A 13,725-nucleotide genomic window follows, 5' to 3' on the forward strand; every position below is an offset into this window, starting at 1 on the left:
GTTATTGAACTCAAGTTATATTCACCATAAAATTCATACAACTCTTCATCACTGTCAAAATTCCCATCCATTAGCTTGTCCTCATCTGTGTCTGATGACAAATCACTGTCTTCATATACTGCCTCATCCTCAGTTCCATCTATGGCATTTGAAATGCCACACCACTGTGTAAGACACACTCAGATTTTAGACACCAAATCTTTCAGAAAAAGGTGCATCTTATACATGGGGAAATATGGTACTAAGCTCTTATTCACTTACCATTTAACTACATGATAGCTCCAGAGTAATTTAATATTAATGTAGATTACTCTTTCAATACTATAGACTCTCAAAGTATTGTTTTTTAACTCAAAATTTATTTCTACATCATATAATAATTTGAAGTAATTAAAATGTAGAATTCTTCTCCTTGTAATATATAAACCTCTACATTCCACTTCTCATTATAAATGTGGCATCTTATGATGTTGAAGTCATGCTTTATTCATATTTTTCTTCTGCATTGACAAATAGAGTTTTGGAAAAACTGAATGACTATAACTTTATTCCAGTGTCTCAGCCAACATTATTTTTGTTTGTTCTTGTTTTTTACTTATGCAGGTTAAAAATTTGTATCTCACATTGACTCTCCACTTCTTTTAACCTTCCATTATATACTACTAGTACAAATATAAAACTAAACAAATATTACCATCTCTTTTATTTTAAAATCTCCAAAAGTGAAAATAAGTAGAGGAGACTGTTTATAAGACAGGTCAGATTGCATGATCATGTATATTTAGACAATCTATCTCTAAAATTAATTAATTTTTTGATTAGATACTAATATCATTCTTGTTAAAAGTTTTTTCAAATATTCACCACATTTCTGACTCCCATTCACTCTTCCTCTCAACATGTTCTGTAGAAAAATCTTTTCCCTACTCCTTCAAAAAATTGTGATAATTTGTTCCAATATTTCTCAATATCTGCCTCTCTCAACTCCTTCCTGAAATACATTCACACTCATTCTTACCTTCCCAGAATTAAGTAAACTGCCTCTTCCTAGGTTCAATAGTAACTCTATTCCATTCTTAATATTTTAAACTTTATCTTCTATTTAACAACTTGCTTTTCTCCTTTTACCTTCTCCCCGGGCAACTAAATTTACATATATATTCATAGATTTGTTTATATTAGTTATATGAATAAATAGATATATTAAACTATATCTATAAACATATTTATTCCAAATCTATCTCTCTGATACTGATTCTGGTGTTAAGTTTCAGATAGTTAAATGTATCTGCCTAATTGCCATCATATTCCCCTCCATATCACAAATAGTTACCAAAATCAATAAATCCGTAACTTTAAAAAGAAAATTTAGGCTTTCTTTTCTATATTTTAATTGGATAATTTTTTCATTTTTGTACCTTAGTTGATAATTCAATTCATCTTGTCATGTAAAATAGAAAAATAAATGTTACCAAATAAATAATAAGTCCTAACAATTTACCCCTTAAATATTTAATTTTTTTTCTTATAACTAACAATGATATAGAAATCTAGAGTGACGTCACGGAAATGGCACCATGAGCAGCGCGTCCGACAGATCTCCCCAAAATCACAACAAATTTATCAACTAGAAACAGAAAAATTTATCCTCGGAGCATTCCCGAGTTCCACACAAACTGAAAGTGAAAGGACTGTTATCACTTGAATCTGAGAAAGGAGGGTGTAGAGGAAGCTACCGCAGGGACGTTCATTCAAGCCGTGGAGGGAGTGCGCCTGTGGTGAGTCAGCCCACACTCGGGAGCGGCGAGCGGCTGCTGGCGCGCGCCCGGTCCGGTTGCAGAGCGAGTACCGCCCACACTCGGGAGCCGTGGAGGGAGTGCGCCTGTGGTGAGTCGGCCCACACTCGGGAGCGGCGAGCAGCCGCCAGCGCGCGCCTGGTCCGGTTGCAGAGCGAGCACCGCCCACACTCGGGAGCGGCGAGCAGCCGCCAGCGCGCGCCGGGTCCGGTTGCAGAGCGAGCACCGCTAACGTTCCCAGCGGCCCGCGCACTGCGAGTGAGAGACCCCAGCCACCGGTGCCCGGAGCACCCCATTCGCGCGTGTGCCCTGGGCAATCCACGCGCCCAGAGCGCCCTACTGGCCCGCACACCCAGGGTGCCCCATTATCCTGTGCCCGGTGCGCCCCAGCCGCCAGCAGCGGGAGGAGCGGGAGAGGCGCCAAGGCGGTCTTCCCTACTTGGGAGATTCTCTCCGTGGGCGGGGCACCTCACCCAGCCATTCAAGCTAACAATCAAGCATTGGGGGAGGGGCGCTCAGGCAGCCTGAAATACCTTCGGGAGCACAGCTGTGGACCCAATCACTGAAATTAGCTTAACCCATGAAATCTGCGCACCCACGGGTTCTAATTGATAAGATCTCTCTCAATTCAGCGATCCAAGACAAGAGGCGTGATATTTTTTAGTGCCTCTCGCTAAAGGGGCGGGGGCAACTTCTGATTGATAGAGCCTCCATATTCAGGGATAAACGCTAACAAGAGGGACTTGGCAGATAATAAGATCTATACTACACTAGTCGCAAGCAGAGAGTAGTGCCTCTTCTTCCCAGCCAAAACAGGCTACAAAGTGTGGAAAGCCTGGGTTGAGTGGTCCAACTGAATGCTAGGTGCTAAACAGTCACCTTGACAACAATTGACTCCCACTCCTGCCTGCCTGATTACACTGGAGGCTCTGACTGCCAGAGCCTTTCCCAAAGCCTTGCGCTGAGTGGGGATAGAGTGGGGATTTCCCAGCTCTTTGAGCCTCTTACTTCCCAGGCAGAAGCAGTTGCAGCCTTATAGCTGGATCACCAGGCTGCTAATTCAGGAAGGGGGGACTAGGAGAGAGACTCCAGGAAAGCAAACTCTCTCATCGTTGGACCCTGCAAACGCCAACAAGCCTTGACTACCAGCAAGACTAAAGCCAATTATATGACATTGCCATAGAATCCCATCAACTGCAAATCCCTACCTAAGTGTGACACAGGGGCAGAGCCTGGGGTACAGAGTCACTGACCAGGAAAAGGGAGAGAAAAGAAAAAGGAAGGAGTTAACCTCTCAAAATCAAGAAAAATCCACAGACTTTACAACTTGTTCCACTAACTTTTTTGTTGTTGTTGTTTGTTTCTTCTATCTTATTGCCTTTATTATTATTATTTCTATTTCCTCCACCTCGGTCCTTCTATTCTCTGCCCATCTTATGCTTCCCTTTTCTTGAACTACACTACCCATGAGTGTTACATTTTATTTCTCTTCTTCATCCTCACTTTCCTTTAAGGTTATACTCCAAAACACTTAACTCTCACTCTCTCCTCTTTTGTTTTTTTTTTGTTTTGCTTTATTTTGTTTTTTTCTCTTCCTTTTTTTTTCTTCCTTCATTTTTCTCTTTTTCTTATTTTTTCCTTTCTATTCGTTTTTTCTTTTCTCGTTTTACTTTCCTCCCATTTAATCCTCAATCACGAACAAATTAGTTAATTTGGGACTCAAGGGGTTTTTATGGCTTTATTTTTTTTTTCGCTTTTGTTTTTGTTTTTTTCTTTTTTGTTTGTTTATTTTTGAGGCATTTTGGGTACTTTTTACGTTGCTTTTTAACTCACTAGCATTCCTCCCAACCCAAGGTCTCCATTGTATTTAGTCTTCGCTCCACTTAATACAACAGATTTTTACTTATTATTTTTATTTTTTTCTTCTTTATTACTCCTTTTTTTTCCTCCTTTTCTCTGGTTCCCTCTTATCCCTCTCATTATATCTCTTAGTCGACCATCACTTACAAGCAAATCATCTTATGCTTGTCTAAGATTTTCTTCCTTTTTTTATTTTTTTTATTTCTTTTTTGCATTTAGTAGGTCCCTACTCCCTTTTTTTGCCCCTTGAACTCTTCACCCCAAATCAGGCCCTCCATTATAGGCAGTTTTTGTTCCATTTAGCATAATATAATTCACAGGTCATCACGATATTTCCCTGAGGAGGGGAAAGGAGGGAAAGAGAAGAAAGAAAAAAGGGGGAAATAATAAATTATTACTTTTTTTTTTTTGTGGGGTGTTTTACTTTTTTTTTTTTTTTTTTTTTTACTTTTTACTCTTTATTAATTCTAATTAGTGCTATCAACAAGACCACCCTCAGATGCCAATAAGAAAGAGGAAATCGAATATTATGGATACAAAAGAAAGAGAGGTAACACAAATAGATGTGGAAAAATCTATGGAGAAAAGACGTAACATATTGGAAGCCTTGGAGCTAAATGACACAGAATTTAAAATAGAAATCTTAAAAATACTCAGAGATATACAAGAAAACACAGAAAGGCAATTTAGGGAGATCAGAAAACAACTCAATGAACACAAAGAATATATTACCAAGGAAATTGAAACTATAAAAACAAATCAAAAGGAATGAAAAACTCAATTCACGAGCTGAAAAACGAGGTAACAAGCTTAGCTAACAGAACAGCCAAGATTGAAGATAGGATTAGTGAAATAGAAGACAAACAACTTGAGGCACAACAGAGAGAAGAAGAAAGAGACTCAAAAATAATAAAAAACGAGAAAGCCCTACAGGAATTATCTGACTCCATCAGAAAGAATAACATAAGAATAATAGGTATATCAGAGGGAGAAGAGAAAGAAAATGGAATGGAGAATATACTCAAACAAATAATAGACGAGAACTTCCCAAGCCTGTGGAAAGAACTAAAGCCTCAAATTCAAGAAGCAAACAGAACACCAAGTTTTCTTAACCCCAACAAACCCACTCCAAGGCACATCATAATGAAGATGACACAAACCAATGACAAAGAAAAAATTCTCAAGGCAGCCAGGGAAAAGAAGAGTACAACATATAAAGGAAGGCCTATTAGATGATCATCAGATTTCTCAGCAGAAACTCTACAAGCTAGAAGAGAGTGGACCCCAATATTTAAAGCCCTGAAAGAAAGGAACTTTCAGCCAAGAATACTATACCCATCAAAGCTATCCTTCAAATACGAAGGAGATATAAAAACATTCACAAATACAGAAAAGATGAGAGAATTTATCAGCAGAAAGCCCCCACGCCAGGAAATACTAAAGAGGGTTTTCCAACCAGATTCAAAGAATAAAAGAAAACAACACCACAAGTAACAGCTCCACCAAGAACACAATAAAACCAAACTTAAACTGTGACAACAAAGGAAAAAAGGGGGGAGAGGATGGAGATTAACAGTAGCAAAGGACGATGAAGTGCAGAAATACTCATAAGATAGGGTACTACAATGAATATGGTAGGTACCCTTTTCATTACTTAATGGTAACCACCCTTGAAAAAACCACCACAAAAACACTTGACTTAAAAAAGGTAGCAACAGAGGAAAGAAGTATGAAACACAAACAAACAAAAACAAATGATAGAAAAACAAAAGAGAAGAATCAAACAAGATACAAAACTAACAGAAAGCAATTTATAAAATGGCAGTAGGGAACCCACAAGTGTCAATAACTACACTAAATGTAAATGGATTAAACTTACCAATAAAAAGACCCAGAGTAGCAGAATGGATTAAAAAAGAAAATCCAACTATATGCTGCCTACAAGAAACACATCTAAGCAACAAGGATAAAAACAAATTCAAAGTGAAAGGCTGGAAAACAATACTCCAAGCAAACAACACCCAAGAAAAAGCAGGTGTAGCAATACTCATATCTAATAATGCTGACTACAAGACAGAAAAAGTACTCAGAGACAAAAATGGTCATTTCATAATGATTAAGGGGAAGTTGAATCAAGAAGACATAACAATCCTTAATATATATGCACCAAACCAAGGAGCACCAAAATATATAAGACAGCAACTTATTGACCTTAAAACAAAAGCTAACAAAAATACAATCATACTTGGAGACCTCAATACACCGCTGATGGCTCTAGATCGGTCATCCAAACAGAGAATCAATAAAGATATAGTGGCCTGAAACGAAATAAAAGAACACCTGGATATGATAGACATCTACAGGACACTTCATCCCAAAGCGACAGAGTATACATTTTTCTCTAGTATACATGGAACATTCTCAAGAATTGACCATATGTTGGGCCACAAAGACAATATCAGCAAATTTAGAAAAATTGAGATTGTACCAAGCATATTTTCTGATCATAAAGCCTTGAAACTAGAATTCAACTGCAAAAAAGAGGGGGAAAAACCCACAAAAATGTGGAAACTAAACAACATACTTCTAAAAAATGAAAGGGTCAAAGAAGAAATAAGCGCAGAGATCAAAAGATATATACAGACAAATGAAAATGAAAATACGACATGTCAGAATCTCTGGGATGCAGCAAAAGCAGTAATAAGAGGAAAGTTCATATCACTTCAGGCATATATGAACAAACAAGAGAGAGCCAAAGTAAACCACTTAACTTCACACCTTAAGGAACTAGAAAAAAAAGAACAAAGACAACCCAAAACCAGCCAAAGAAAGGAGATAATAAAAATCAGAGCAGAAATAAATGACATAGAGAACAGAAAAACTATAGAAAAAATCAATAAAACAAGGAGCTGGTTCTTTGAAAAGATCAACAAAATTGGCAAACCCTTGGCAAGACTCACCAAGGAAAAAAGGCACAGGACTCAAATAAATAAAATCCAAAATGAAAGAGGAGAGATCACCACAGACATCATAGATATACAAAGAATTATTGTAGAATAATATGAAAAATTATATGCCACCAAATACAACAATCTTGAAGAAATGGATAAATTCCTAGAACAATACAACCTTCCTAGACTGAGTCATGAAGAAGCAGAAAGCCTAAACAGACCAATCAGCAGGGAGGAAATAGAAAAAACTATTAAAAACCTCCCCAAAAATAAAAGTCCAGGCCCAGACGGTTATACTAGTGAATTCTATCAAACATTCAAAGAAGACTTGGTTCCTATTCTACTGAAAGTCTTCCAAAAAATTGAAGAAGAAGCAATACTTCCAAACACATTTTATGAGGCCAACATAACCCTCATACCAAAACCTGGCAAGGATGGCACAAAGAAAGAAAACTACAGACCAATATCTCTAATGAATACAGATGCTAAACTACTAAACAAAATACTGGCAAACCGAATACAACAACATATTAAAAAAATAATACATCATGATCAAGTGGGATTCATCCCAGAATCTCAAGGATGGTTCAACATACGCAAAACGGTTAACGTAATACACCATATCAACAAAACAAAGAACAAAAACCACATGATCTTATCAATAGATGCAGAAAAGGCTTTTGATAAAATACAACACAATTTTATGTTTAAGACTCTCAACAAAATGGGTATGGAAGGAAAATATCTCAACATGATAAAGGCCATATATGATAAACCATCAGCCAACATCATATTAAACGACATAAAACTGAGGACTTTCTACCTTAAATCAGGAACAAGACAGGGTTGTCCACTCTCTCCATTCTTATTTAACGTGGTGCTAGAAGTTCTGGCCAGAGCAATCAGACAAGACAAAGAAATAAAAGGCATCCATATAGGAAAAGAAGAAGTAAAGGTATGACTTTTTGCTGATGATATGATCCTATACATCGAAAACCCGAAGGACTCCACAAAAAGATTATTAGAAACAATAAACCAATACAGTAAGGTTGCAGGATACAAAATTAACATACAAAAGTCCATAGCCTTTCTATATGCCAACAATGAAATATTAGAAAACGAACTCAAAAAAATAATCCCCTTCACGATTGCAACAACAAAAAAAAATACCTAGGAATAAACATAACAAAGAATGTAAAGGACCTTTATAATGAAAATTACAAAGCATTGTTAAGGGAAATCGAAAAAGATACAATGAGATGGAAAAATATTCCTTGTTCTTGGATAGGAAGAATAAATATAATCAAAATGGCCATATTACCCAAAGCAATATACAAATTTAATGCAATTCCCATCAAAATTCCTATGAGATTTTTTAAAGAAATGGAACAAAAAATCATCAGATTTATATGGAACTATAAAAAACCCAGAATAGCCAAAAAAATCCTAAGGAAAAAGAATGAAGCTGGGGGCATTACAATACCTGACTTTAAACTATATTATAGGGCCACGATAATCAAAACAGCATGGTATTGGCAGAAAAATAGACACTCAGACCAATGGAACAGAATAGAAAGCCCAGAAATAAAACCACATATATATGGTCAAATAATCTTTGATAAAGGGGCTGACAACACACAATGGAGAAAAGAAAGCCTCTTCAACAAATGATGTTGGGAAAACTGGAAAGCCACATGCAAAAGAATGAAACTCGACTACACCCTGTCCCCGTGTACTAAAATTAATTCAAAATGGATCAAAGACCTAAATATAAGACCTGAAACAATAAAGTACATAGAAGAAGACATAGGTACTAAAATCATGGACCTGGGTTTTAAAGAACATTTTATGAACTTGACTCCAATGGCAAGAGAAGTGAAGGCAAAGATAAATGGATGGGACTACATCAGAATAAAAAGTTTTTGCTCAGCAAGAGAAACTGATATCAAAATAAACAGACAGCCAACTAAATGGGAAATGATATTTTCAAACAACAGCTCAGATAAGGGCCTAATATCCAAAATTTACAAGGAACTCATAAAACTCAACAAAAAACAAACAAACAATCCAATAAAAAAATGGGAAGAGGACATGAACAGACACTTCTCCCAGGAAGAGATACAAATGGCCAACAGTTATATGAAAAGATGCTCAGATTCATTAGTTATTAGAGAAATGCAAATCAAAACTACAATGAGATACCACCTTACCCCTGTTAGATTAGCTATTATCAACAAGACGGGTAATAGCAAATGTTGGAGAGGCTGTGGAGAAAAAGGAACCCTCATTCACTGTTGGTGGGACTGTAAAGTAGTACAACCATTATGGAGAAAAGTATGGTGGTTCCTCAAAAAACTGCAAATAGAACTACCTTATGACCCAGCAATCCCTCTACTGGGTATATACCCCAAAACCTCAGAAACATTTATACGTGAAGACACATGTAGCCCCATGTTCATTGCAGCACTGTTAACAGTGGCCAAGACATGGAAACAACCAAAAAGCCCTTCAATAAAAGACTGGATAAAGAAGATGTGGCACATATACATTATGGAATACTACTCAGCCATAAGAAATGATGACATCAGATCATTTACAGCAAAATGGTGGGAACTTGATAACATTATACGGAGTGAAATAAGTAAATCAGAAAAAAACAAGAACTATATGATTCCATACATTGGTGGAACATAAAAACAAGACTAAGAGACATGGACAAGAGTGTGGTGGTTACCAGGGGTGGGGGGAAGGAGGACATGGGAGGGAGGGAGGGAGAGAGTTAGGGGGAGGGGGAGGGGCACAGAGAACTAGATAGAGGGTGGCGGAGGACAATCTGACTTTGGGTGAGGGGTATGCAACATAATTTAATGACAAAATAACCTAGACATGTTTTCTTTGAATATATGTACCCTGATTTATTAATGTCATCTCATTACCATTAATAAAAATTTATTTAAAAAAAAATAAAAAAAATAAAATATTTCCATATTGCTCCTTCAAAAAAAAAAAAAAAGAAATCTAGACCCTCTATTTCTCCTATGTGGACTTTTTCAATAACAAACTAACTTTTTATTCACGTAAAAATAAATTGCTTTGCTTATTCTTTTTTTTTTTTTTCAATTATAATTTTATTTTTTTAATGGGGCGACATCAATAAATCAGGTTACATATATTCAAAGATCAACAAGTCCAGGTTATCTTGTCTTTCAATTATGTTGCATACCCATCACCCAAAGTCAGATTGTCCTCTGTCACCTTCTATCTAGTTTTCTTTGTGCCCCTCCCCACCCCCTTTCCCTCTCCCTTTCCCCCCTCCCCCCGTAACCACCACATTCTTATCAATGTCTCTTAGTTTCACTTTTATGTCACACCTACGTATGGAATAATGCAGTTCCTGGTTTTTTCTGATTTACTTATTTCACTTCGTATCATGTTATCAAGATCCCACCATTTTGCTGTAAATGATCCGATGTCATCATTTCTTATGGCTGAGTAGTATTCCATAGTGTATATGTGCCACATCTTCTTTATCCAGTCATCTATTGACGGGCTTTTTGGTTGTTTCCATGTCCTGGCCACTGTGAACAATGCTGCAATGAACATGGGGGCTGCATGTGTCTTTACGTATCAATGTTTCTGAGTTTTTGGGATATATACCCAGTAGAGGGATTGCTGGGTCATAAGGTAGTTCTATTTTCAGTTTTTTGAGGAACCATCATACTTTCTTCCATAATGGTTGTACTACTTTACATTCCCACCAACAGTGGATTAGGGTTCCTTTTTCTCCACAGCCTCTCCAACATTTGCTATTACCTGTCTTGTTAATAATAGCTAATCTAACAGGTGTGAGGTGGTATCTCATTGCAGTTTTGATTTGCATTTCTCTAATAGCTAAAGAAGATGAGCATCTTTTCATATATCTGTTGGCCATTTGTACTTCCTCCTGGGAGAAGTGTCTGTTCATGTCCTCTTCCCATTTTTTTATTAGATTGTTTGTTTGTTTGTTGTTGAGTTTTATGAGTTCTTTGTATATTTTGGATATTAGGCCCTTATCTGAGCTGTTGTTTGAAAATATCATTTCCCATTTAGTTGGCTTTCTGTTTATTTTGTTATCAGTTTCTCTTGCTGAGCAAAAACTTCTTAGTCTGATGTAGTCCCATTCATTAATTTTTGCCTTCACTTCTCTTGCCATTGGAGTCAAATTCATAAAATGCTCTTTAAAACCCAGGTCCATGAGTTTAGTACCTATGTCTTCTTCTATGTACTTTATTGTTTCAGGTCTTATGTTTAGATCTTTGATCCATTTTGAGTTAATTTTAGTACAGGGGGACAAACTGTAGTCGAGTTTCATTATTTTGCATGTGGCTTTCCAGTTTTCCCAGCACCATTTATTGAAGAGGCTTTCTTTTCTCCATTGTATGTTCTTGGCCCCTTTATCAAAAATTATTTGACTATATATATATGTGGTTTTATTTCTGGACTTTCTATTCTGTTTTATTGGTCTGAGTGTCTATTTTTCTGCCAATACCATGCTGTTTTGATTGTCGTGACCCTATAATAGAGTTTGAAGTCTGGTATTGTAATGCCCCCAGCTTCATTCTTTTTCTTTAGGATTGCTTTGGCTATTCAGGGTTTTTTATAGTTCCATATAAATCTGATGATTTTTTGCTCTATTTCTTTAAAAAATGTCATTGGAATTTTGATGGGAATTGCATTAAATTTGTATATTGCTTTGGGTAATATAGCCATCTTGATTATATTTATTCTTCCTAACCAAGAACAAGGAATATTCTTCCATCTCATTATATCTTTCTCAATTTCTCTTAACAATGGTTTATAGTTTTCATTATATAAGTCCTTTACATTCTTTGTTATGTTTATTCCTAAGTATTTTATTTTTTTTTGTTGCAATCGTGAAGGGGATTATTATTTTGAGTTCATTCTCAATTGTTTCATTGTTGGCATATAGAAAGGCTATTGACTTCTGTATGTTAATTTTGTATCCTGCAACCTTACTGTATTGGCTTATTGTTTCTAGTAGTCTTTTTGTGGATTCTTTGGGGTTTTCAATGTATAGGATCATATCATCTGCAAAAAGTGATACCTTTACTTCTTCTTTTCCGATATGGATGCCTTTTATTTCTTTGTCTTGTCTGATTGCTCTGGCTAGAACCTCTAGTACCACATTAAATAAGAGTGGAGAGAGTGGACAACCCTGTCTTGTTCCTGATTTAAGGGGGAAAGCCTTCAGTTTTGTGCCATTTAATATGATGTTGGCTGATGGTTTATCATATATGGCCTTTATCATGTTGAGATATTTTCCCTCTATACCCATTTTGTTGAGAGTCTTAAACATAAAATTGTGTTGTATTTTATTGAAAGCCTTTTCTGCGTCTATTGATAAGATCATGTGGTTTTTATTCTTTGTTTTGTTGATATGTTGTATTATGTTAACCGTTTTACGTATGTTGAACCATCCTTGAGATTCTGGGATGAATCCCACTTGATCGTGATGTATTATTTTTTTAATATGTTGTTGTATTCGATTTGCTAGTATTTTGTTTAGTATTTTAGCATCTGTATTCATTAGAGATATTGGTCTGTAGTTTTCTTTTTTTGTGCCATCCTTGCCTGGTTTCGGTATGAGGGTTATGTTGGCCTCATAAAATGTGTTTGGAAGTATTGCTTCTTCTTCAATTTTTTGGAAGACTTTCAGTAGAATAGGAACCAAGTCTTCTTTGAATGTTTGATAAAATTCGCTGGTATAGCCGTCAGGTCCTGGACTTTTATTTTGGGGGAGGTTTTTAATGGTTTTTTCTATTTTTTCTCTACTAATAGGTCTGTTTAGGCTTTCTGCTTCTTCTTGACTCAGTCTAGGAAGGTTGTATTGTTCTAGGAATTTATCCATTTCTTCTAGATTATTGAATTTAGTGGCATAAAGTTTTTCATATTATTCTACAATAATTCTTTGTATATCTACGGTGTCCGTGGTGATTTCTCCTCTTTCATTTTGGATTTTGTTTATATGAAATCTTTCTCTTTTTTCCTTGGTAAGTCTTGCCAAGGGTTTGTCAATTTTATTGATCTTTTCAAAGAACCAGCTCTTTGTTCTATTAATTTTTTCTATAGTTTTACTGTTCTCTATTTCATTTATTTCTGCTCTGATTTTTATTATCTCCTTTCTTTGGCTGGTTTTGGGTTGTTTTTTTTCTTCTTTTTCTAGTTCCTTAAGGTGTGAAGTTAAGTGGTTCACTTGGGCTGTCTCTTGTTTGTTCATATATGCCTGAAGTGATATGAACTTCCCTCTTATCACTGCTTTTGCTGCATCCCATAGATTCTGATATGTCGTATTGTCATTTTCATTAGTCTGTATATATCTTTTGATATCTGCACTTATTTTTTCTTTGACCCATTCATTTTTTAAAAGTATGTTGTTTAGTTTCCACATTTTTGTGGGATTTTTTTCCTCCTTTTTGCAGTTGAATTCTAGTTTTAAGGCTTTATGATCAGAAAATATGCTTGGTACAACTTCGATTTTTCTGAATTTGCTGATGTTGTTTTTGTGGCCCAACATATGGTCAATTCTTGAGAATGATCCATGGACACTGGAGAAAAATGTATACTCAGTCACTTTGGGATGAAATGTCCTGTAGATGTCTATTATATCCAGGTGCTCTAGTGTTTTGTTTAAGGCCACTATATCTTTGTTGATTCTCTGTTTGGATGACCGATCTAGAGCCGTCAGCTTTGCTTATTCTTGTTTCCTATGTTTTCTTCTTTCTCATAACTATGAGTGAGTAATAAAGTTTCTCTTAATTTGGTCAATTTCTTTAGAAAATATTAGTCTAATAACATTTGGCACTATCCAAACCTGAATTAGATAGATGTCTTATTACATCTAGTTAAATGATTTCATTGTCAAATAAATTTGATTTTGTATAAAAGCCTTATTAGAAAACATAATCATGAGCAGTTAAAAGCACAGGTGCCAATAATTCATAAGACTGTATAATATAACTTGTCTATCCTTAAGCTATTTTCATAACATCAAGATCATTTTTAACATTAATGAAAGTGTGTGTTTTTTCCAAAACATATTCTTTCTTATGTATTCTGAA

This window comes from Saccopteryx leptura, chromosome 1, assembly GCF_036850995.1.
Source record: "Saccopteryx leptura isolate mSacLep1 chromosome 1, mSacLep1_pri_phased_curated, whole genome shotgun sequence".
In the NCBI taxonomy this organism is placed as follows: domain Eukaryota; kingdom Metazoa; phylum Chordata; class Mammalia; order Chiroptera; family Emballonuridae; genus Saccopteryx; species Saccopteryx leptura.